This window comes from Pholcus phalangioides, unplaced genomic scaffold, assembly GCF_987345545.1.
Source record: "Pholcus phalangioides strain wild (caught in Gottingen) unplaced genomic scaffold, Ppha-v1.0 ptg000007l_1, whole genome shotgun sequence".
Taxonomy (NCBI): Eukaryota; Metazoa; Arthropoda; class Arachnida; order Araneae; family Pholcidae; genus Pholcus; species Pholcus phalangioides.
In genome coordinates this window covers 16,774,942-16,802,489 of record NW_028301600.1, presented here as the reverse complement: position 1 = coordinate 16,802,489, position 27,548 = coordinate 16,774,942, and the positions used below count along the sequence as shown (strand labels likewise).

Sequence of the window (27,548 nt, the reverse complement as noted above, 5' to 3'; positions counted from 1 at the left end):
TATTTATATACATAAATGTATATATACCATTTCTATATAGTGCCCCCTCCCCAAATGACGGGCCTGAACATCCATATTTGTTATGGGCATTGTTTTCTCAGCCACCTCGTTGGGCATTTTGCCTGTTGTGGCTTTGTATTTTTATTTGTCTTTTCTTTCTTCTCTAGTCTTAGGCAAATAAGTTATTGATTCAATTGTACACATATATTCTTTAAGTTTAAAACAAATGAAACATTCGCTCCATGCAGAAGTTGTCGAAATGTTGAGAAAAGATAACTGATGAAGACCATTGCCTTTTTTTTTTTTTTTTTTTTAAATAAAAAAAAATAAAGTAGAGCGTACGTCCAATAGCTCCAGATTCCTCTTTTGCTTAAGAATAATTCATGTGTAGGAATACGGTATGCCCTAGCATGTCTATATTCCCTTACGCAATAATGCCTGTCTATGGAGTATAAGTAGGATGACCATATGACCACATTTTATGTGGCATCCCCGCATTTTCCGGTAATTCTGACCATCCCGTTGTTTTATCAACATTTCCAGTCTTTTTTAACGAAGCTTATTTGAATTTGTAATCATAGGCGAAAATAGACTTGAAAGTCTGGGTGAACACGATGATTGCTGGGGGCATGATGATGATCTCAGCCACCTCGTTGGGCATTTTGCCTGTTGTGGCGTTGTATTTGTATTTGTATTTGTAATTCATGTATACGCAAATACATTAGATCAGTCGCCTTTACTTTTGATGCTGGGGGGGAGGGGGGGGGCATTGTCCACCCATGCCCCCCCCGTATCTCCGCCCAAGTTTGTAATCCTCACATACTTGTCCTTCTCAACGTTTTTCTTCACGAAAACCATTTCAACGCACTGGGCTTTGCAGTAGCCCTTTATTACGCTGTGCGCAATACTGTATCTACCACTACTAAAACTTAACTGTATGAACCTCTTAGCATTCTTCTACGGAATTTCTAACGAATTGGTGCATGCCAGAATGTGCGTGTACGTGTTATGAACCAAACGTGAAGTTTGTTTCTGTGTAATGCTTGTTATATGTAGTGCCGACATCTGCCATCGAATTTTCTAACTATGAGTGAAGTGTAATGATTGAAAAACTGTACCGTTATAGGCCTGTTGCTCTCTGTGGCGGGAGTTTAACTGAAAAGATCGGCTCGCATTAGAGTTTCAAAGTTGGGAACCACAGAAAACCAACTTCAGCCAACCACCACTGGGACGACGGTGGGTATATTTATCTTTGTATTGCGGTGGTTTTATGGTGATAAATGGCAACTGTTTTTCGCAACAATTTGCGATGTTCCGTATTTTTCCCAGTATTTAGGAACAGAATTCATTAGTATTTTTTTCAGTGGCATATGATCAGTCTATGATTCATGAAAGAACAGTCACAGGGTGATCTTACATCTCGTATTTCAAGGGACATTCCTGTATTTTCGCGTAATTTTATCCATCCCGACTTTTTTCTGAAAATTTCTCAAAATATCCCGTTTTTTCACGTATTTTCAACGAAGCGAACTTGAATTTTCTTCATTGAAATAAAGTATTGAAATTATTTTCAACTCATAAATTATATTATGATAACTACAACTACAAATATAATACTATTCACTTTACATATTTGTCATGTTAAACGTTTTAACACGTATAGTCTTCAAGCCAAAGGCACCTATAGTATGAATATTTGCAAATCCATCAACCACTCAGCTAGAAATATCTCTTATGTGTATGTAAAGACGAGAATAATGTATTGTCAGATAATCAGCATGGGTTCAGGAAGGGGAAGTCATGTGTAACTAACCTCCTATGGGCCGTTCAAGTATTACGTCATCATCGATAGGGTGGAAGGGAGTTTCCGATTTGTTGACTTTTGATGACAAGGGGGAGGGGGGGTTTGGATAATGCTTACGTCATCAATCCCCCTTTATGAAAATATGAGTTGGGATTCAGAGCGGCATAACTGATGACGAAATTCTGCTGACGGGGGGGGGGGGGGGGCTCAGCGTTTTGCTGACTTTTGCTGAAAAGGAGGGGAGGGGGCCAAAAATTATTAAAATTTTGCTTACATAATACTTGAACGGCCCCTTTGCTTCTATGATCACGTGACTAAGGCTTTGGATAAGAGAAAAAATGTAGATGTTGTTTACCTTGATTTCCAGAAGGCATTCGATCGAGTCCAACATGGTAAACTCTTGAAGCGTTTACACGAGATTGGAATTGGGGGCAACTTGCTGAATTGGATAGAATCATGGTTGAGAGATAGGTCACAACGAGTTATGGTGAACGGGGAATTCTCTGGTTGGACAGGCGTCACAAGTGAAGTTCCTCAGGGAAGTGTCCTTGGCCCCATACTCTTTTCACTTTTTATCGATAAACTCGATCAGGGTATTGATGGGATTGCTAGCAAATTCGCAGATGATGTGAAGCTAATGAGGGTAATCGGGAATCAAAGCGATAGGGAGTTGCTCCAGACCAACTTAAACAGGATTGCAGCATGGGCAAATGAATGGAGCATGACGTTTAGCGTTGATAAGTGCATGGTCGCTCATTTTGGTTCGAACACCCCACGGTTCTCTTACGAGTTGAATGGTGTCACTATCCCGGATGCAACTAGGGTCACCGATTTGGGAATTCTCATTGAGGAGCGGCTTAGGTTTTCTGAACATTGTTCAGCGATGGTCAAAAAAGCGAATAGAATGCTTGGTCTCATTTTCAAAAAGGTCTCTTCGCGTTCTCCTAAAGTCATTCTTCCGCTTTTTCGAAGCTTAGTTCGTCCTGGACTGGAGTTATGAAGAGAGACTTCATTTTTTGAATATGTTTACATTGGATGAACGCAGGTGTCGAGGAGATATGATCGAAGTGTTCACAATTTTCAATGCGAAGGATAGGATGGACTATGAACTTTTAGTACACCGCCAATCGACTGCTTTTACAAAGGGACACAAGTATCGATTGGTGAGGGACAATGCAAGGTTATGGTGTCGCAGGGAATTTTTCTCTAAAAGGGTTTTTTCCTCTAGGGTTGTTAATAAATGGAATAGCTTACCCCCGGAGGTAGTAAATTGTAACACAATTGACACATTTAAAAAGAAATACGATAAACATGTTGGGATAAATCGAGAAGCTATCCATACTTAGAATAAGACAATCATAAATACATTATGGGTATTGTATAGTATTTTATCATGTGTATATATTGTTTATAATTTTAGTTTTTAATTGGGTTGCTGTATTTTTGAAATATATGACATCCATATTTTTATGGGCATCTTTTTCTCAGCCACTTCGTTGGGCATTTTGCCTGTTGTGGCGTTATGAATATTATGAATACCTGGTATATTAACCCCAGTTCTTCAGTTTTTACTGGTGAATCAATCGCTATTATTATGGCTTTGAAATTTTTAGCTATTCATAACCGTCCTCTCATTATTTTTCAGATTGTAAATCTGTTCTCATGGCACTGAAATCTTTTTCCTTTAAATCTCACTCAGTTATTTATCTTTTGTTTTCATGTCTTGTGTGGGCTGAGGGGGGGGGGGGTGGGAGAGAGAGAGAGAGAGTGAGAGATCTTATTCTATATACATTCATTTAATTTGGGTCCCAGGCCACTCTGGTATTTAGTCCATATTTGAGTCAGAAATAGGGCCTCTTCATCAAACATGATTGCCAACACATGCATCTATCCTGAAGATCTAAAAGCCATCCTTCGTCTCAAACTCAAATCTATACAGTATTCCCTACAGTGTTCACTCCCAAATTTTTTCATCTTTTACAAGTGCTGCACTAAATATTCTCATCTTTTCACATCTGGAAGATTTGAAAATCTTTTCTACAAACTTATTGTTGACAGAGCTATTCTTAATTCTTATTTTCATTTCATAAAAGAGCGTGATATCCCAAATTGTGCTGTATATGTAAGGTTCCTGGAATTAAGGAAAGAGATAATTCCAGAATTAAGGAAAGAGATAATTCCAGAATTAAGGAAAGAGATAATTCCAGAATTAAGGAAAGAGATAATTCCAGAATTAAGGAAAGAGATAATTCCAGAATTAAGGAAAGAGATAATTCTACGATTAATGAAAGCGATAATTCAAGCGTTAAATGAAAGATAATTCCAGATTGATAGAAAATTATTCCAGAATTAAGGAAAGTGATAATTCCAAAATTAATGAAAGCAATAATTTCAAAATTAATGAAAGCGATAATTCCAAAATTAATGAAAGCGATAGTCCAGCATTAATGTAAGGTAATTACAGAACTAATGAAAGATAATTACAGAATTAATGAAAGAGATAATTTCAGCATTGATGAAATAGATAATTTCAGCATTGATGAAATAGATAATTCAAAATTAATGAAAGAGATAATTCTAGAATTAATGAAAGAGGTAATTCCAGAATTAATGAAAGAGATAATTCCAGAATTAATGAGAGAGATAATTTCAGCATCGATGAATCGATACTTCGAAAATAAATGAAAGTGTGTGAGGTAATTCCAGCATTGTTGAAAGTGATAATTCTAAAATTAATGAAAGAGATAATTTCAGCAGTGTTGAAAGTGATAATTCTAAAATTAATGAAAGAGATAACTTCAGCAGTGTTGAAAGTGATAATTCCAAAATCAATGAATGAGATAATTTCAGTATTAATGATAATAAGATGTGAAAGATAATTAAGTTGTAATTCCAAAATGAATGAATTCGATAATTCAAGAATTAAGGAAAAAGATAATTCTAAAATTAATGAAAGAAAAATTTTAGAATCGATGAGAGAAATAATTTCAGCATTGATGAAAGTGATAATTACAAAATTAATGAAAGAGATAATTCCAGACTTAATGAGATATAATTTCAGAACCAATGAAAGAAATAATTCCAGCATTAATGAAATAAGAAATAATTTCAGCATTAACGAAAGAAATTATTCTAGCATTAATGAAATAAATAATTTAATCTTTTTCTTTTAATCTTTGGATGAGTTCTCTCTCCTTCTTTTTTAATTATTAAAACGCAATATTTAGAGACTGAACTGTACATTTCTATGGGCAAATTGCCACGCAGGAACTACGTTATTCAACAAGTCACGTGATATCTTTGCATTCGATGTTGGACCCCTCGCAGCGGCTCGATGCTCCCTCCAGTAATACACTCATGTCCATAAATTAAGGATAATGCCAGCTCCGGCAAATAAAGGTTCAGAAACAAAACAAACGTTACTTATTCATAAAACCCATTTATTAAACAAAAGATAAAGAACAAAAACGATGGTGTATGTATGATACCATTCATAAAAACTACGATTTTTGCTCCCTGGAGCAATTGTAAAAAATATCTCCTTTACAAAAACTTACTATTACATGGTTGGTATGATGGTTAATACATTGTATGTCTCCCATGCGATGAAATACAGTCCGTACAACGCCCGCCTAGGCATGCTGAGTATCAAATTATCGATCTGATCTTGGGGAAGATCACTCCACTCAGCAAGCAATGCTCTCCGAAGTTCCGGTACACATGGAGGAGGTGGTTGACGGGCTGCAACTCGTCGGCCAAGCATGTCCCACACATGCTCTATCGGATTCAAGTCAGGTGAGAATGCTGGCCATTCCATACGGGTTATATCCTCAGATGATTCAAGGCATTCGTTTACGATGTTTGCTCGGTGAGGACGGGCGTTGTCATCCATAAACACAAATTCTGCGCCCATGGCACCCCTAAACAAACGTACATGTTGTTCCAGAATGATGTCCCGATAAATTTGGGCTTTCGTGGTTCCGGTTTGAACATGCAGATCTGTTCTGGAACCCAGTATAATTCCACCCCAAACGAGCAATGCTGCACCACCGTAACGGTGTCGTTCAATGGTGTTGTCTTGGTGGTAACAGGTACCTGGCGTTCTCCATATGAAAGTCCGACGTGAATCAGACTGCAAGCTAAACCTGGACTCGTCGGAAAACATCACACAAGCCCACTGTGACGATGTCCACATTGCATGTTCTCTACTCCAGGCTAATCGCTGCCGACAGTGAGTTGCCGTGAGCGGAACACATCTGACAGGCCTGCGAGCATATAGACCAATATCTCCCAAACGTCTGTACACGGTTTGCCTTGAAACTGTGGTATCCGTGGCTGCAGATAGCTGACGAGACAGGTCGGATGCTGTGCTCCGTCTGGTTCTTTTGGCAGTTACTGCCAAATACCGGTCTTCATTCGGCGTTGTAACTCGGGGGCGACCTGTACTGTAACCAGGGCCGTCTTAAGAGCATCATGGGCCCCCGGGCCAAGTAGTTTTTCTGAGGCCCTAACAGGTAAATTCTAAGAAATTTCAACCAGATCTCATTTTTGTGAGGCCCCTCTTCTCTTGAGGCCCCCGGGCCGTGCCCGGGTGGGCCCATGCGTTAAGACGGCACTGACTGTAACGTCTACTGACATTTCCGTTATCTTGGAATCGTTGCCAAAGCCTAGAGATGACACTCCGGGCAATTCCAAGTTCCTCGGATACTTCCATCTGAGTACGCCCACATTCCAGGTGGCCGATAATTCTACCACGTAAAAAATCATCCACATGCGTCCTCTGGGTCATAACTATTCGCTTATGGCACTGAGCGCCTTACAAAACTCTTGTGAACAATTTCACTTCTTTGCCACCATTCCTTATATACGTCATTGTGACGTACTATCGGCATTATCTGGTGGCTTCCTGAAATTTTCACATCATTCTTGCAGATGTGTGTGATAATTCTACAGGTGAAATTTTTACTTTAGATTTCGATTTCCGTGTGATTCTGAATTATCCTTAATTTATGGGCATGAGTGTACAACCTCGATAAATTCATGTTAATCCACTGTTGGTTTTCCAAGTTGGTTTTCCATAAGCGTAGTCAGCACCAACGTGGCAACTTCTTTTCTCGCCAAAATTGTCAACCCTGATCGTCTTTGCTAGTTTTTAACCCCTCTATCTTTTTCTGCATCTCTATTGTGCAGATTTATTTTTATTATTATTTAATTTTTTCCGTATTTTTCCGCATTATCTAACAGCACATTTCGATTAATTATTACATATTAGATGAATTCAATAAATTTCTTTCTTTTTTTTGCAATTGTAGGTGTTCTTTGTTGGACATCTTGAATTGGCCACAGCATTGCTTGCATGGGCGGAGATACGGGGGGGGGGGGCCCTAGCGTCAAAAGTGAAGCCTACTAATCTAATGTGTATGCGTATATATGAATTGACATCATCATCACCATCATGCACCCAGTAATCATCATCGTACCTCCCATCCCCGCCACACCTCGATTTTAACGAAAATATTCCGCGGAATCGTCAATGTCGTTATAACAAAGTTTGACTGTATATAGTTTGACAGTTTTCCTACCTTTGCGATCAGGAATATGGTTTATTCAAGGCTTATTTGCACCCAACTTCATTGTAATACCTCGCATTAATACAAGATGGACACAAGTCCTGGCCACATTTTAAAAATTGATAACAAATCAACCAACTGACATAAATGGTACGATTTGCACTAAAATATTTGTCATGGCCTTGAGTTTTTAGTTTTCACGTCTGTCTCCGCTTATGATTGCTTGACGCCAAACAGTCTCTACGTTAACGCTGACCACGCTCAAAGAAAATTAATCTCGATTTCCGCCATAGGCATGAGGCTTTTCGAATAGACGTCATAATCATCACCAGCATCACTCCTGAGCAAAGTTGCTTGAAAGACTCTTCTTCTTGCAGCTTTGCTCCTGAGGGACATACACTGAATGATCCCCATAGAGATCAATGTTAAAATTGCCGATTTTAGCGTAGAAATGCGGAAATTTAGTGGGGTTTTCCGCCACATCAATAATTTTAAAAATTGAATTGAATCTTTGGTTTTACGAAATATTGAGCTCGCTTAGAGATACGAAGCCTAGAAAATTAAATATAAAATAATGAGCCAGACCCACTTTTGAGGTGGATATTCATGCAATATCATTGATTTCAAATTTTTATTTATATCTTCTGAAGCGGGAAAATGAGAATTAATGTATCCGTATTGTCTTATATTATCCGATTGCATCACTCTATATAGTTTAGGATGTTTTTAAATTAATTATGGGCCCATATAAATTACATCGAAGAACCGTAGCTTTAATCAAGCATTTTTTGAAGGAAAAACAGGCAGATCGATAACTTGAAGTTAAAAAAAAAATCGAAATTTCTAGCTCCCATTAAAAAAGAAATACGATTCATTTCTACGTTTCTTTAATTTAGATTTGTTTCTTTCATGAGTACACAGGAAGTCGCCATATTGGTAGGGTGACCATACGTCCCGTATTTCCCGGGACAGTCCCGGTATTTTCTGTTTTTTTGGCCGTCCCGACTTTTTGGCAAAAGTGTCCCGGTTTTTCCCGTATTTTACACGAAGCCTACTTGAATTTTTATTCTTTATTGAAGTCAAAGATTGACATTATTTTTCAACTCATAAATTATTTTACGATAATTACAACTATATATGAGAATATTAATCTCCCACATTTGTCTTGAACGTTTGTTTTTCGTGGAATACATTTTAATCCACTGCAATTTGCAGCGATGCATCATTTCCCGCCATTGTGATTTTTACCGTAATTTCAACAATATTTGGCAACTTTGTTTGGTTTTGGCGTTGTTTTTGGCGATAATTGGCGATGTCCCGTATTTCCCCGTATTTGGAATCCCAATGTCCCGTATTTCTCCCGAGGAAATATGGTCAGCCTACATATTGGTTACCTTGTATGTCCCTCAAAAAAAAAAAGGGAATATCACGTGATCCAAAAACCTCATAGGCAATTTTTCAGTGATTTAACCAACAGTTAGCAACTTAGCGCATTTTTTGCCATAATTTGCGCTTCCCGTATTTTTTTCGAGGAATTATGGTCAGCTTAGTATGCGGTAGCTTGCGTGTGATTGATACTGTTTATGTTTTATATTTTTTCATGATACTCGTCAATGGATGTCGCAATGTTATAGATACAGCTTATTCGACCCTCGCCTAAGCTATTGCTAAGGGGAAAGGTCACGTGATTTCAAAAGCCTCAGTGATTTTATTTCGGTTTGATAGCCAAAGCCGTCCGTATAACGCACATTGTAATGTCGCCCGTGACGATGCCAAGTGTTCACTGTTTGTCAAAAGCAAAATTGGTCTTTCCTCATTAGTTGTCTTTCTCAGGTGAAAGTAGTATGATTTTTCACTCACTAGTTTCGTTTTATATGATTATCAACAAGTGCTATGGACTTGATTTACAATGTTTCCTTTCATATAATGATGTAAAAAATAAATTTCTTAACTAACAGCAGTGGCTATAAAACCAATTAAAATGTTAGGCAATGAAATATCTATAATTTCTTTCAAAAAACATACGAAAATTGTATTTCGATCTAGTCGATAACCACTGTTTGTGGACCTCAATTTGAATTAATTTATTATCTTCGTTTTCTAATGTTTTTATTACTGGTTTCAGTATTTGGTACTCCAAACATATGTCATGGCAGTTTTCCATCATCTCACTTGATGTTCTTGGTTATCAGCAAATAGAAAAAAAACTATTCACAGTCTCATTGAACCAATTACATTTATTGTTATTCAGTAGACGTTGCTCATTAAAACAAAGGATAATGTTATCATTTCGATATTTTTATCACTTTCGCCAAGTTAAGGTTGAGCTGGACTTATTTTCCCCATTAGTTATCATTATCAATCTGCTAGACTATGTAGGAGGTTAGAAGGCTGCCTTATTGATAAGAATTCTGCACCCACACACACACAGTTCACAATGGGACTGTAATAGCCACTATAATCCACGTGTGTGTAGCACGCTGCTTTTGCAATTTCTTTTTTATAGTGAAAGCATGTGTTAGGTAAAAATAATCTGTTTCTTCAGTTCATGGTCAGTTTCTTTCAATTGACCTCATTCGCAGTTCCTCTGCGAGAAGACCTTCATGAGAGATCTATGGAATTGTATCGTACATTATGAAAAGTATCTTAATTCGTAATATACCATAGACAGTTCCATTTAAACTCCTCACGATTTCTGAATTTAAAAAAAAGATTTTTGCTCAAAGGGGGAAAAAATCCTGTTTTAGAACAATTGAAAAAATACATGATTTTTAACATTTTAAAACCTGTTATGTGGGAAAGAAAAACAGAGTTGTGTTATGCTTTCATACATCCTCTTTCACCAAACCAGGTATATAGTCATCATACTTACAACTGGGTTTTTTCATTTGTAGTTCAATCAGTTAATTTTATCAGAAACAATGAGTCCCTATCTGATCACATTAAGTGTCGTACACAGTATAATACTTTTAACATTGAAGCTACCAAATCAGAACCAGTCGCATTATAATTTGAAATTACAATTCTAGACACAAATTCAAGAATTTTGTGAAGATTTTCTGTATTATTTTTAATGTTTGTAACTAAGAAAAACCATTTTTAGACATTTTTGTGTGTGTTACCAATTTTTTTTTTTTTTGTCAAAGGACAATTTTTTTAAATTAGGTTGAAGGATCTCAATGTATTTTTACTACCCATTAACAGACACTCCTTGTTAGTGGACAAAATCTTTGGTCCCATGGGTGTCCATTTTCAAGAGGTTCCACTGGATTAGAAAATACATTGTGATGACAACATAGTTTTTCTATGAAGTCATCATCATCCTCAATCGTTGATTTACCAAGAGATTGGGCTGTTGAATACTGGAACCTGTAAATTGGGATATTAAGAGACACCTGCAAACAATATCTGTCATATAAGTGAATGAGGAGGCTGCTCCTATCTGTGATAACCTTTTAAGGGAAAAAAAGGGTCTGAGGAAATCTCTCTCCTGGGGATATGGCCAAAAACTGAATATGAAGTTATTGAAAAATAACACATGATATATAGTTTGAATCAGAGCAGAGAATCGGGTATTAGTAAAATTAGAAAAATTTACCAAGTTGTAAATGCTGGATGCATTTACTACTTCACTTAGCATCACCCGATATGATCACCAAAGTAGTTCCTTCTCAGGATAGAGAATGCAGAGCACCATCGTACATAGTGAAGTGGAGTTTCGTCTTTTTCTCCCTACACAGGACAGATAGACAAATCTATATAGCCACAGTTGTATAGATGTTTCATTAGGTTAGTATGATGACCAGTGATGATTTGTATAACCTGTCGAATCTGTTTCACAGCCCGAAGAAGATGGGCTGCTGAACATCGAGATTGGGAGCAACATGATTGGAGCTGTTTACAGCCGAGTCCCGATTCAGTCTGGAGTGTGACACCCGACGTGTTCTGGTATGGAGGGACAGGGGCCACTCGAAATAACCCTGCATTCGTTCGTGAAAGGTCACAATACAGACGAGCTGGTTGGATGGTATGGGGTGGAATCAGCATAGGCAGACGTACGGACCTGCATATCATTCGGAATGGCACTTTGACGGCCCGAAGGTATGCAGACGAGATACTGCGTGCGACCTCATGTCATCCCTTACGCTGGAGCCATTGGAGATTCCTTTGTTTTCCAGGATGATAATGCCCGACCACATAGAGCTCGTCTGGTGGAGAACATGCTTGAACCTGAAACAATACAGCGTATGGAATGGCCAGCATGCTCTCCTGACCTGAATCCAATCAAGCATCGGACATGCTCGGACGACGCCTTGCTGTGCGACCAAGGCCGCCTGTTACTGTCCGAGACTTGCAGATTGCACTTCTTGAGGAGTGGAACAGTATTCCCCAAAGTCTGATCGATAACCTCATCGCATCCATGGCAAACAGGTGTGCAGCAGTCTTAGCTGTTCGAGGAGACCACACGCCCTATTAAAACTCATGCATCATGTCTAAACAGTACTTTTTTTTATCGTTTACATGTAACCAAATTGTTGCCCTAAATCATCTTTTCATGTTTTTTCCATATTTTCAAAGAATTAAAGCTTAATTCCAAATTTTTTTACGTCTTTTTTCTGTATTGCGCATTGATACGCGTGTACTATCCATTGTATGCCAATACGTGGCTGTCTCGCACGGTTTTCTTCACTTTTTTGCTTGCTTCCCCTAATTGTTTTGAGCAGTGTATATAACCGACTTAATATATAAGCGAGGTAGTTATCGACTGAATTAGCAGTTGTATATATGCATAAAATCCATTATTGATATTGTGGAGAACAAAATAAGCTTATGTTAGCTCAAAATTTAATTGATATAAGTATAGATACGGGTGGGTGGGGGGGGTGAAGGGGCAACCCCGTTCCCGAAAAAATTTGTATTGTTAGCATATAGGCAGAAGGGTGGACATGGAAAATCCACCCCATCCCCGTTCACAATACAACCGCCCCTCCCGTTCGAAGAACCTGTATCCGCTTATGATTGATAGTAGTGCACACACATGTATACAGTTTTTATTCGATTTCTTCTGAAAAATTTCGAAAACGTATTGTATTGTATAATATACTGCAAAAATAATAGCTACGTATTAATTTTTTCTGTTCATATAATTGGGTTGTTCGAACCAAAACGAGCAACCATGGCACTTGTCAGCCCTAAAATTAACAACGGCTTAATTGATTAAGTCAATGGTTTGATAAAATCATATAATGTAATTTTATATCAAATTCTATTTGTATAATCAATATATCAAGTTATTACTTGTAAGAGGGAATTGGAAAGAATCATCCGATTTCCAAATTAATAGGTATTTTTCGAAATTGAAAATAACAATGATAAGTAGACTAATATGTGCTAATATTTCAGGGAGAAATGTCTACTTATTATGAACAATATTATTAATGGTCGATTTGAAGCGAAGAATCATTTAGAAATTAAATGACTCTTTCTGAATCACACTGTGTATCAAATTGCTTTGACAATCATTTTATTGCTTTGGTCTGCCCCCCTCAAAATGCAAATGCCCCCCCCCCCCCTGAACGAAATTTCTATGAGCCTGCTGCGTGGCTATCAGAGAAGATAACGATTTGTTTATTATGATACCCTTTACATGGTTGGCAGGTTTTTGACGCACGGACAGTTTCTGACGATTTAAATGTCACGTCAAAAACCTCTAATGTTGCTTTTCAATATAAAAATTCCCGTTGGAAATGCACACGTTAATTGCATGTAATGTTTAAAGTAACTATGTTATACAAAGAATGAATATTTAATATTATTCTAAAATAATTTTCTACTCTCTACAGAATTATTTTGGACAAAATATATATGGTTTTTTTTCTTATAAAATATACAATTTGAATAAAGCATGGTATATATAAACACTGGTAGGAAAACTATGGAATGATTTGACATTCTCTAATTCAAGATGATTCTTGACCTTCCAAAATTTCTTCAACTGCTTCTATATGTGCTTTGATATAAACCATCTGCTGTACCATCTTTTTACAACAGATAAGTGTTTAAAAAGGTTTATTACATCATATATGTAATGTTGATTTCTGTTATTAAATTATCTAAATAATTACTGAGATACTCTTATTGTGCATAACATTGAAATATATCTAGCGATCAAAATACTAAATTGTAGAACTAAAATGTCATTTAATTTGGCAATGCTAGCTTGTATATGATGCTTAAGAAACTCCTGTAACTTATCCTTGTCAAACTTAGTTATTCTTACTTCTGCACTATGATATGTTATATTTACTAGCATTTATAATGCAATGGTTTTCCAATTGAAGCTGTATTTAATTTTAAATGTGCAAAACAAATGATTTGGGTATCAAGTCCTGTTGGCTCTGCTTTGGTTGAAAATACTCTTTAAAACTCTGCATTTATACTATACACCTTGAGCTCTAAGGAATTTTTAGAATAAATTAATTTAATTAGTGTATTAACAGATTCTGTGAGAATTTTTTTACATGGAATAAAATTTTGGGCAGATCAGAAAATTTAAAATATCAAAATATATTCTCAGTAATTATAATTCTGAATATAAAACCCTTTAATCTACATAAAAGTAAGTGTTTTTTACTTAGCATATATATCAGGTTAAAAAACTATTTGACAACATTGACAATAAGTTTTTTACTGTTTTAATACTGATTTATAGTTTTTGAAGTCTTAAAACCTAACTCTGTGATGTCCCTATCATGCATATTTTGAATAAGCAGCTCTATTCCACTTAGCAAATTGAATGCAGGTAATCAGTAGCTTAGATAAAATGAATCACAAAACTGTATTTTATATATTCTAGACTGTTATGTTGAAAAATTTAAAATTGCAAATTATAATTAATGTTTTGTTTTAATTACTGTAATAAATTAATTTTTCAAAATAAAACATTGTAATATACAAAAAAGTTTTTCATCATGTTATGTACCTGTTGAAACAGTTGAATAAGCACTTTTAATCTAAATCATAATGAACAGTGACATACTGCAACAGATAGCTTTGGCCAGGGCTGTAACTAGAGGGAGCCAGGGGGTAACTGCCCCGGGCGGCAAAATTTAGGGGGACAGCAGTTTTAGGTGGGAACAAAGAACACAGTTACAAAATTATATAATTTTAAAGGTGTAGGGATGGCAAAATAATGTTTGTTCCTGGCTGCTGAATCATGTTTGCCCCGGGTGGCAAAAATCCTAGTCACGGCCCTGGCTTTGGCATATGTGTTGCTATTCTCCATTGCTTTTTTAATACTGTTCATGACAGAAACTCGTCAGCTAAAAGACATCTAAATTCTGTGGTTCCCTCCTTTTTTTATTTTTGTTTGCCCCAGGCTTTTTTTATTCCTTTATTTACTAAATTTACTGGTTTATTTTATTTGCCTGGAGTGGTTGTGGAACTCTTGAGAAGGCATACAGAGTACAGATTAGGAGCAACTCTGGGAGAGCCCTAATAAGATGACCTTCCTCTCTTGGCAGGGTTGGTAGGTTTTTGACGCATGACAGTTTTCGATGGTTTAAACTGTCATGTCAAAAACCTCAAATATTGCTTTCAAATATAGAAATCCCAGTTGAAAATACATACATTGATTGCATGTAATGTTTAAAGTCACTATGTTATACAAAGAATAAATACTTAATATGATTGTAAAATAATTTTCTGCTCTCTACAAAATTATTTTGAACAATATGTATGTATTTTTTTTTATAAAATATGCAAGTTGAATAGAGCATAACATAAAAGTTGAAAGAAAAACTATGGAATTATTTGATATTCTTCAATTCAAGATAATTCTTGACCATCCAAAATTTCTTCAACTACTTATATATATGTATTGATATAAACCATCTGCTGTACTCTTTTCATAACAGATAGGTGTTTAAAAAGTTCTTTTATGCCATATGTGCAATGTTGATTTTTCTCATTATTAAATTATTTAAATAATCACAGATACTTAAAACGATTATTGTGCATAATATTAGAATATATCTAGCAATCAAAATAATAAATTGTAGGACTAAAATGTCCTTTAATTTATTAGTGCTGATTGTATATGATGCTTAATGAAACTCCTATATCCTATTCTTAGTGCAAAAGTAAGAATGACTAAGCTTGACTATGATATGGCATATTTACTTGCATTTATATAATGCAATGTTTTTCCAATTGAAGCTGTATCTGAACCTGCAAAACAATGCTTTGGGTATCAAGTCCTGCTAGCTCTGCTTTGATTGAAATAAGTAATAATACTTTTTGAATTGTGTTTTCACACAACCTAAGCCAAGAAATTTTCAGGTGAGAATAAATGAGTTAAATATATTAGTGTATTGACAGATGCTGCATGAGAATTTTTAATATGGAATAAAATTTTAAGTAGATCAAAAAATTTGAAATATCAAAATAGAGATATTTTACACTCATTAATTATATGGTAATTCAAAATATAAAAACTTCAATCTGTATAAAAGTAAGTTTTTGACTATTTTAATTCTGAGCTAGTTCCTCTAAGATCAAAAACCTAACCCTCTGATCTCCTATCACACATATTTTGAATAAACAGCTCTATTTTGCTTATTAAATTGAACACAGGTAATCAGTATCAGTTTAGATAAAATGGATTACAAAATTATTAAAGAAAATAAATTTTTTTCTTTCTAATTATCTTTGCTTGGTATCCAGTGTGTGTGTGTCATTTGTACTTTGTACAATTAGCGGAGAGGTTCATAATTTCATTCTATGTCGCCATCTAGAGGCTAATTTCCAATTATCTTTGCTTGGTATCCAGTGTCATCTGTACTTCGTATAATTAGCAGAGGGGTTCATCGCTTTGTTCCACAAAATTATGTATAATATTTTGTTTTAATTATTGTAATAAATTCGTGTTTAAAAACAAAACATAATATGCAAAAAAGTGAATTTCTCATCATGTTATATAATTTACTTATTGTGTTCAAAATATTATCCAAAAGCATTCATTTAGGTTTTTTGATGGTTTAAACCAGTTTTTGACAGTTTAAACCAGTCTTTGATGCTTGTCATGTCAAAAAGCCAACCCTTCCAGACCAGACAAGACCCGGGCTCGGTCTCTTATGGGATGTAAGCCAACCCTGTCTCTTGGTATTATATGCATATGACATTCAGAATTTTTTTATGTTTTAAACCTTCTTTGAACTAGTCTCTGTAATACTCTTTCAACCACAGAAACATTCTACAGTATTCCGTGCTCCAGAGAGAAAAATTGGATTTTATTCTTGCCAATAACGAATCCTCCATCAAAGTTTCTATCCTATGGTTGTCTTATTTTATGTGGGGGTGACTTTCTTCTTTCTGAAAAAAGACTAACTTACACACAAGTATGTTTAGAGCTCTCATTTTTATAGCTTGATTTATTGACCAATGAGTCTGAATGCAAATCATTTACTCTATTACCTACTTTAAATATCCAGAAAAGGTAAAATTTTTATTACACTCAATCTGAGGTGTTATAGCCAGGGCTGCAACTAAGGAAGGGCAGGGGAGGAGTCTGTGTTGCCCCAAGTGCTGGACCAGGAAGGGTGCTGAGTTTACCTTTTTTTCGTTAAAAGTTACAGGGAGAGGGCTGCCAAAATGGATATTGGCCGTGGGCAACAGAATACATTTTCATTGCAGCCCTGGTTAAGGCTTAGTTACATTGGACGAATTTACTAGCTATTCTCTGGAAAATAAAGTAGCTGGGGAGCAAACCGGTTTCATCTTGCCCAGTGAGTTTCAATTACACACTACTAGTAAAATTGTTTACCAGATGCGAAGGCATCAAATTTTTTCTCTTTTGTTCTGGGCCAAAGTGAGTAGGAAGAAAAGTAGTCACATTCATATTACACCTTCATGATAGCAAAAATAGCAATGAGTATTGAGAACAAAGTAGCCCACTTTTCAAACTTATTCATACCAGCAGAGTAAGCAGCGGGCTCATTAGGTGACATGTTACACAAAGTGATTTAAGTAGCAGTGAGTAGCTAGTAAACTCCTAATGTAAATGAGCTTTTAGTATCCACTGCCATCTACCAAATTAACAGTGACTGGAGATGTGATATTAAAATTATTATACAGGGTGTTTCAAAAAGAATCATCTGATTTAAAAAATCATAACTATTCAGCTTTTAATCCAATTTGATCAAATAATGTATAGATAGAAAGAGGGAAATTGCAAGTTACATGAAGTTGCTGACAGGTTGCGCTAATGCTCTTCCTTCAGCCGTAATTTTAGTGTTTGTCAAGATGGCCACTGCATAACAGAAATTGTTTTGTGTTCTAAGCTTCGCTAAGTGTGAGTTTGTAACAACTGTTCATCATGCTTTTTGTTGACAATACCCTGGTGTTGAACTTCCTACCATTGAAAGAGCATTAGGCGATGATATAAACAATTCTGAGACACGGGTTGTCTATAAAGAGAAATCCCCTGTCCGTCCCCGCATGTCAAATGAAAATGTGGAGCACATCCGACAGAGTTTTGCACATAGTCCACAGAAGTCCACTCGCAGTGGATGCAAACATGCTCGAAAAAGTTTGGGACAAATTTGACTACCATATAGACATATGCTGTGCATCCCAAGGTGGACATATTGAGCACCTTTAATTTTGCTTGCAAAAACTTTGATTAGCCATGTAATATAAAATTAATCTTAAGTGTCTGTTCAATATTTTTCGTAATATATGCATTTCAAATCGGGTGATTTGAAACACCCTGTATTTTTAGAATGCTGTGAGTTTGCATCTTGAAAATTTTAAACCTCATGTGTAAAAAGTAAATTTCAGTCAACGTTAATGTCATTAGGAATTAGCCACAGTAGTTATGCTATTCTTTCTTTCAGGGAAATCATTGTAATGTTCAAGCAGCCATGCAGACCTATTACCATTGTAACTGAATACTTTTTTAATGCTCTCCCAAAAAATGGCTTTTTCATTCTCATTTAAAATGATTTTCAGTAACACTAGGTGCTTCTTTCTATAGTTTTGTAACCTTTAGTAGGCTAGCAGTGGCGTTGAAGCTTGGAGTGCTGTGGCTGTTCGAGCAGCCACTGAATTTTTTAGCATAGACCCCCAGAATCAATTCAGAAATTAAAATTTCAATTTCTTATATATAATTGAATTCGAGCACCCACAGATCTGAAATACTTCTGACGCTCCTGTAGGCTAATCTTGAACTGATCATATTTTATTTTTGAATGCTATTTTTCACTGGTTGCTATGTTTATAATTATTCATTGAACATGTTCACTTAACTTAGACTTAATTATTTGACTTTCTATCTTCATTCAGATATTAATTTGATTTTTAAATTATTAAAGTATTTTTAGGTGACTGATCAGCTGGCTTGTCTTTTGGATTGACTAATATCTTAATTGCTTACATTTAAACTCATCAAGGGTAGGTTATTTTGAGCATTAAAGTATTATTTTGTTCATGCTAGAAAAGTACACATAGATTTTTACTCATCTGTACTTACATCTTTTTTTTCCACCAGAAACAAATTGTGTCTTTTAAAATACAGTGGATACCGCTTGTAATGGTCCCTCTTAGAATGTTTTCCTGTTTTTTTGAAAAACATAAGTTGCATCCACTACTACTAAACCACAGATGCACCTCATCCACATTCTGCTGTGGAATTTAAGTTGCATCCACTGCAAAAAATAAAATTTTAGATTTTTTTAGTTTTTACTTTTATTTTTATCATCAAGTAAAATAGATTACATGTATATATATAATAAAATTTATCTGCACCAGTGATCATCTTTCTATTAATACATGAAATATTACAGCAATTAAAGCTCCATACCAAAATTCCTATGTGTCTATTAAATTATTGAATACACTGTGTGTATGAACTTTCTACAACTTCCAATCTATTGAGCTAAAGTGTGGAAAATTCAATTCCTGGCATTTCACGTGCTGGATGGCTTCACAACATTGTATGATGCTCTTCTGGTTTTCTCTACAGAGACCCATGTGATGCTTTTGAAAATGCCACCAGTTTTTGGAGAAACATAAGGAAATGAATATCCCAGACTAAGCAAACCAATACAAAGTAAAAAAGGCTAGATACCAAACGAAGATGAAGTTCAGAAAGAAAATTCACATGTCTTCCACAGGGAATCAAACCATGAACCTATTACAGTCCAGGCTAGTGCTCTACCATTAAGCTATAGAGGACTGAAAAAATTTTCCCTTAGAGCATATTAGTTTTTGTACTTGATAAAGTATACGCTCATCTTTATCTCCACTTAGTAGTCCTTTACTTTGTATGAACAGCAGAAAAAGACATTGTTTCTCTCTGTGACCAAATAGCCCAGAATGTGTATACAGTCCAACCCCAATATAACAAACACCAATTCAACAAATTCCTTAATTTAATGAATGTTTTTAGAAATTCTATCAAAAATAAAGGTCAAACCCCTTTTTAACGAATAAAAACCCTAGATCAGAGATGCCACTGACATGCTATAGCTGAAATTCTGGAATTCTGGGTATTTGACATGCTAGCATGTCAAATACCCAGAATTCCAGAAAAGGACGCATAAAAATTTGTTTAATCAGTCAATGAATCAATTAAAAGGTATATTAGTTAACATTTGAAAACTTTAATCGCGATTTCCACCTTAAATGAAATATATTGCAGTTAATTTTTTTAAATCTCATGCTCTATTCATTTATCAAGATAGTGTGACTTTTGGTATATGTTGAATCAGATGGTTAAAATCAAATTTCTTAATTTTACACAACTTTTTGAGTTCAGGCTCAATGAATCTTACTGGACATGAGCATGAAAATTGATATTTAAATTGAAATGATGCTTGAAGATGTTTTATGTACTGAGAATCACATTATACTCAAAGTAAATTCTAACAAAAACTAATTTTTTTTGTCTGTTCATATTGATCATTGACTTCTAGTAATCCTAATGATAAGATTTATTCTGCATAATCTTGAAACATAATTGATGAATATAATATAATATATATGATATAATTTGATGAATTTGATGCCCACATTAAAGCACACATTTCAGCAGCATTTGCATATCTTTTTCAGACTATTGAAAAAGAGAGAGAAAATGTTTTACTAACAAGTGATGATAAGTTATCTGAAAGAGTGGGACAGAACTAAATTTTTTAAGAGGTATATTTTTCTTATTTTTTTCTTTTCATTCTATATATAGTATTATTATTTTTAGCATAAAAATTGATCAATTATACCATGTAACACAATTTTTGTTCCTGAGCAGCCAACAATATTTCCCAATTAGCTTCCGACTAAGAAGGGCAGAATATAGCAACTTTATGTTTTAAAATTTTCTTTTGAAATTGGGAACGCAAATTTCTATAACTGTAATCCCCCATTTGAGCTCTGACATGCCATAAAATTTGAGGGTCACCATTTTTGAATGCTGTATGTTGGGAAAGCAAAGTCTCTCGCTTTACACAATAAATTAGTTCTTCAAAATGATCGTGTAAGCAGGGCCGGATCTTGAATCCTGTGAACTACATATTTGCAGGGGGGTTCCAACTGAATTGGGCAATTTTTTAGATTTTGTTTCGAAGGTGAATATTTTCAGAGAAAATATTACTATAAAATGCAGAAATAAGGACAACAAGGTCGAATCTTTGTGAATCAGCGATAGCGATATAACATCAGTCTATTTGGCGCCAAACGTGGTGAATTGAGCAGAGAGCGTTAGAACATTAAACGGACACCCCGTTCCCCACAAAAACAGACTCGTCCATCAACTGACGGACTTGCGCTAACGCCACACCCACAATTGCTCCCCTCTAGGGGGTTTAATTATTGTTTAAAATAATCACTGTTAGTAAAATGTTACAGAAAGTCACCTATGATTTACAAAGTTCAATGATCTCATCAAAAGTGTCCAAGGGTTTCGTGAAAACATAAGGTCTGATGATGGAGTCAATGGTGTTATTACAGACACAACAGTGCTTGCAGATAAAGAAGTGTGCCAAAGGAACATAAAAAAGCAATTCTCTTATGAAAGTGAGGATGAACATATTGGGGCTGGGAAAAGATCTTTCAGAGTAACCTTTTCTTATGTTGTGCTTGATAAAGCGATCACATCACTGAAAGATAGGTTCCAGTTTTTATGTAAAACCACAGCAAAATCTTTGAATTTCTATATCAAATAAACAATCTGCAAACATATGATGAAGAGGATTTGAAGAAAGCATGTTTGAATCTTGAAATTGTATTGAGTGATGAAGAGGAAAATGGCATTGATGGGAATGTGATTCCCTTCAACGAAATCCAAATATTTGCAACTATGTTGACTTCCGGTACCTCTCCAGCCAAACCTTTATCTTTCTTCACAAAAAATGGTTATGTGGCTTCATTTCCAAATGTTTTTGTAAGCTTAAGAATACTGCTTACTATTTCAATGGCTAGTGGCAAACCTAGTTTTTCAAATTTAAAATTTCTAATACAAGGCCACAACAGGCAAAATGCCCTATGAGATGGCTGAGAAAAAGATGCCCATAACAAGTATGGATGTCATATAATACTAAAATACAGCAACCCAATTAAAAATGCAATAACAAAAATTATAAACAATATATATATACAGGATGAAATATTATACAATACACATAAAAAGTATTTATGGTTGTCTTATTCTAAGTATGGATAGCTTCTTGATTTATCCCAACATGTTTATCATATTTCTTTTTAAATGTGTCAATTGTGTTAGAATTTACTACCTCCGGGGGTAAGATATTCCATTTATTAACAACCCTATTAGAGAAGTGTGTCCCCTTGTAAAAGCAGTTGATTGACGGTGAATTAATAAATCTTGGTCTATCCTATCCATACTGTTGAAAACTTTGATCATATCTCCCGACATCTGCGTTCATCCAATGTGTAAAGATATTCAAAAAATAAAGTCTCTTCATAACTCAAACTGCATGTGCCTAGGAGGACACATGTAGCTGTTCTCTGCACCACTTCAACCAAGTATATGTTCCTCTGTAGGTATGGTCTCCAAAGCCTTACAGCATACTCTAGTTCAGGGGACCTACCATCCCCCATGCTTATAAAGAATAATCCGTGAGACAAGGACTGGTGCTCTCGGATCGTTTCACAGATATTGGGAAAAGAAGAACCGCGCCTCTTTTTTTGCACGAGAAAAAGAGAAAAGGAGGAAAATATAGGGAATTTTTTCCCCCTTTCATGTAGCCAATCATAGCACACATTCAAGATATTTTTTTTATTTTCAGTGGTGCTGTCATGGTGCTCTTCCTGTTCATTATTATTGTTATTTGAGTGGGATATCTTGTGGTTTATGTGCGTAACGAGTAAGTGTTTAATTTAAGTGAATTTCCTTGTTTAATTCACATATTTCAACATAAATTTCATTATAAGTGATTTTTCCCGCATAATAGCTCAGGGAAATGGCAATTTGTGCCTTGATTCACGAAGAACTGAGGAATAATTTAAATTATGCTTTCCTCCCCTGCCTTGGATTATTACAATGTATAAATAATTTTGGCAGTGGTCTGTTAAAATTTTTCAGTTTTCTGGAAGGTGATATATGTGAGTAGATTTTAATATGTGAATTTAAAATTGAGTTCGATCAATTGTGAAATGCTGAGTTAGTTCCTCATTTCCTAAGCAAAAACGGTATTCAGCCCTTCATTTTGCAAGAAAAATTAATTTTTTGGATAATAAAATGAAAGTATTTCATGTTTTAGTGATCATATCATGTTGTTTTCTCAAAAATGAATATAAAAAAATTAATTTTTCACAAGTGCATCACCATTGTGAGTGTAAAATACTGTAATCCAAATCTCAGTGAGTAGTTCTCCCCACTCCTTATCACATGGAGTGAAAACGATGCTTGTTCAAGCATCAAGCTTCAGGCTGGTACAAAAATTTCCCTTATTTCCTTGAACAGCGCAGATTATCGGTATCTCTCAGATTATTCTTTACAAGCATGGGGGGGGGGGGGGGAATGGTAATTCCCCAAGACAAACTAAGCCTCGGAAAGACTTATTTAAGATATATTATTTAGACTTATATTAAAATATATTATTTAGACTTATATTAAAATATATTATTTAGACTTATATTAAAATATATTATTTAGACTTATATTAAAATATATTATTTAGACTTATATTAAAATATATTATTTAGACTTATATTAAAATATATTATTTAGACTTATATTAAAATATATTATTTAGACTTATTAAAATATATTATTTAGATTATTATCTTATCTAAGATTAACTATAAGTCAAGAACAATTGAATGGACTACCCTTGATGTCCATTAAAAATGGCATTCTCAACAAAATGGATACAGATGCAATAATAAGGGATTTTGCCAAACTGAAGGACAGAACACAGGACCGTCATTTCAACTTTTTCTGGGGGGTAAAGAACATGTACTCAATGTATGCATATATATACATTTGTATATATACCATTTTTACTTTATTTTCAAAAGCAGGGGGGGCAATGCCCCCCCCCCCCTCAAATGACGGACCTGGGCCAGAAAAGTCTCTTTATAACATGAATGTTGTGGTAACAACAGAAACAAGAAGTTTCGACTTATGTTGCGGTTGTAATTATCAAAATAAATTTTTTGATATACCTTGCTTATAAGATATACATTCACCTTATTAATTTCCATTAAATTCAGGGAATGGCAGTCAGGATACTTTCCTTGTTAGTGGTGTGCATTGAATAAAAATTGCTCACATAATTATTGAAATTAGAACTTTTGCCATCGGTCATTAATATTCCTTGGGAGCCTACGGATATTGAAGGATATTTTAATTATGATTCTTTTTTTTATGAATATTTGTCCATTAACAATTTCCTGCACTTTTATTATCACTGAGGGGGGGTCAAAATATTATTCGCTAACACTTGAAAAATGCCTAGATCTGGCCCTCTGTATAAGACCAAATCGTGTAAAGTGAGTTGAATTTAACATGGGTAGGATCATAGGTGCCGACATAAAGAAAACATTGGGGGGGGGGGCTGAAAGTTGCTAGTCGTCCCGTATATATGAGACTGAAACACGTATGCAGGAGAGGGATGGTGCATTGCATTGTTTTTTGAGAAATTATTATTGGGCCCAATCCCCTTACAAAGTTTATTGGGGGGGGGGGGCTCAAATGGTCTCAGCGCCTATGTTCCGGCACCTATGGGTAGGATAATGAGGTTTTTCAGAAGGATAAACTTAACTCCGAGTAGCAAAATAAATTTTTTGTGAATAAATTAATTAAACTATTTAAAATTGTATAAATTAATCTTGCAAATTTGCTTTTGATGAATGAATTCAATTTACCTCACAAATGTAACAATTGTAGTCTCACTAAAACCATTTTTACCCATTTCAATGGAATCGTCTGCTTTAAGAAGGGAATAAATGCCAAAAATGGCAAAATTACTTTTTGTCTTCTAAAGTATCTCCAAGCTTTGCTCTACACATGAGTGGTAAGTAAAAAAACAAATACTAGTCTCTATAGAGCAGTGGTTCTCAACCGGGGTCCTTAGGATATGGACCACAGAAGGGGAGCCATGGCTGCTGATAAGGGGGCCACGCAGAAATTTGTAAAAAGAGTGATTAAAAAAATCAATTTCAAACAAAATGCACTGAATTTTTTTTGTCAATTTTTCTTTATTTAAGTAACACTAACAAGAGGGAGGGAGAAAAACAGCATTGCATGTAATCTAGTTGGTTTTACAATATATGTTGTGGGGCTGACAGAGTATGACAGGTCATGACACAAACTATAGAAGAGGCTTCAGCAAAATTACAGTAACTGTAAAGAGAGGAAATTGTGTGTGTTCCAAGACTTTTTGTACAAAGATACTGCCATTGAAAAAGCAGACAGAGAAAATGTTGACCATTCATCGCTATTCTTTTGAATGCTGTTATAGTGATGGTAGTTTTCCCACATAATTACAACTTATTTTCATGGTTCCAACTAATTCTCATTAAGATTTCTTGTTGGAAGCGTTTTCCCACTTACAATGTTTTTCATGACTTTTTTTTGGAAAACGTTATAAGTGAACGTGTGGTGAACTGAATGAAAATATTACAAAAATTCAATTGTTTTAATTACATGTTAAACTTTGCAATGTAAAAAACCATATAGGAGGGAAAAAACCCTTGAGATTTACTTTTTTTTTAAAACTATATTGCTGTATAATTTAAGAAACTGTAATTGACATGAAATTACTGTTGTTTCAATCTCAAGTATTCGTATGCTATTCCTTTCAATGGAACAGGAAAAAAACTCATTTTAAACATATTTTAGGTCTTATGGTCATTTAGTTTGCTGATTGGTTTCTTTATCTAATCAAACCAGTTAATGTATCGAGACTTCCTTTAAGATTGACACCACCAGCAACTTTTTGGAGGTTTTCTAACCAATGTTATGTGAGCATGTTTTCTATTAACAGGCCTCTGCAAGAACAATGCTGTGAACAGTAAAAAAGTTTTAAAATGGTGTATGGCCACTTTTATGGGTTCTAACACACTTTTATTTCCAATGTGGAAGTCATAATGCTGATCAGGAAATTTTTAAAAAACAGCTTAAAGGGTTAAATCCGTTTATTTGATATTCACTGTGTCTGCTGATTTCTCAGAAAAGTACAATAAATTCTCATGTAAGTGGTCACTTTGAAATGCCCATAACCGACTCAATGTATCTCTTCGTATCTGTCAAATTAAAGTTTATGGTTTTTGCATTGATAATATGCATGCAAAACTAGTTCAGCGATGTGTTTTCACAATCTTCAAAAAATTGTGTGGATTTGATAATTAAAGATTATGTTCATAGATTCCAAAGATTTGGAGTTCGAGTTGAAGGAAAAATGTCAAATAATTGAAATTGTGTGTGAGTCTCATAAATGAAATATTTTAATGTTGAAAGGTATAAGGATTAATTGTGATCGAAGTCAAACATCTCTTAGTCATGTAACTGTGAGACTTATAAATGGGGTCTCGTTGAGGTGCGGATCCCCTTGCTCACAAGTGGAATTTGGAGGCATTTACGCGCAACTGAGTCCCTCTTGGCCATTTCTCCCCCCCCCCCTTTTCAACTACTGTAGCTCAAAAATGTCAATTTTTTTTGGAATATTAAACTTTTTTATGTGTATACACAAGGTGCATAGATAACAGGGCATATGGTATTTTGCTGGTGAACCGTTGATCTTAGAGAAGCTTTTTTGGCATCAGAAGAGACAAGGCAACAACTTTATAATTGGATTCTATTCTTGAACACAGGGTGTCTATATAAAAAATTAATATTTTTATTTTGATAGCTATACAACCCCTTGTAACATGAATGACATGTCTGAGTACTACACGTTATTTGGATACTTTTTCTCTGACTGGTAATTAATGTCATCATCTACAGTTTTGTTTTTTTACAAGATTACCAAAAACATTCTTCAAAGCTGCGTTTACCTATTCAGCTATCATCAGGTATCAAGAAAATCTACATTTTCCACATTTTGTTAAATCTATTTTATTTGCAAGTCATTCTGACCATAAACATTTGATTCTACTGGGTTCTTAATATTTATGTCAGCTTTATGGTTTTACTTGTAAATTCCTGTTTCGTTTTTTTTTTTGTTGCTTTGTTTGTCCAATCAGCTTAATTTTTTTTCCAATTTTAGGATATTTTGAAAGATTTTCTGGATTTTAGGAATTAATAAAATGTATCATTCTTGTACTGAAGCATCATATTCTGCCGGCAGTTTTGTAATGTTTTCCACCATTTATTCCAGTTTTGCATAAATGATCAAGGAATACAATAATACTTCTTGGTTCTACTTACATTTCCATTTAACTCATCAAATTTTGCCAATAAGTTTCAATTTGAAAGGTATAGTATAGCTACAAGGGTGAATATACACATGTGGTTAGTGTATCCAATATTTTAATAAATGAAGGTTATATAGGTTTATATATATAAATAAATAAAATAGCAAAAAAAACCATAAAACTCAAGCTATCTGAATGCAGTTAGTAAAACTGGTTCGACTTTGAGAACCAGAGATCAAACAAGGTTCAAACCAGCCAATTTTGATAAATTCTTAGCGTCTACATATTTGAGATTTACC

At 34.9% G+C, this 27,548-nt stretch overlaps 1 pseudogene across 6 annotated transcripts in view; it reads left to right on the top strand.

The window, feature by feature from the left end:
- Positions 1–9,027: 9,027 nt before the first annotated feature.
- Positions 9,028–27,548, top strand: part of LOC149084995 (hexosaminidase D pseudogene) — an 82,392-nt pseudogene continuing 63,871 nt past the window's right edge. Inside the window, exons 1-4 of one of the 6 annotated variants that reach the window (XR_016192775.1) lie at positions 9,031–9,207; positions 18,747–18,825; positions 20,488–20,574; positions 22,677–22,754. The product of XR_016192775.1 is annotated as a hexosaminidase D pseudogene, transcript variant X2 (transcript). Of the gene's footprint in view, positions 9,208–15,454; positions 15,715–16,413; positions 16,516–18,746; positions 18,826–20,487; positions 20,575–22,676; positions 22,755–27,548 lie in introns of those variants that run through there. The other 5 variants (XR_016192779.1, XR_016192778.1, XR_016192774.1 and 2 more) reach the window with 5 other exon arrangements.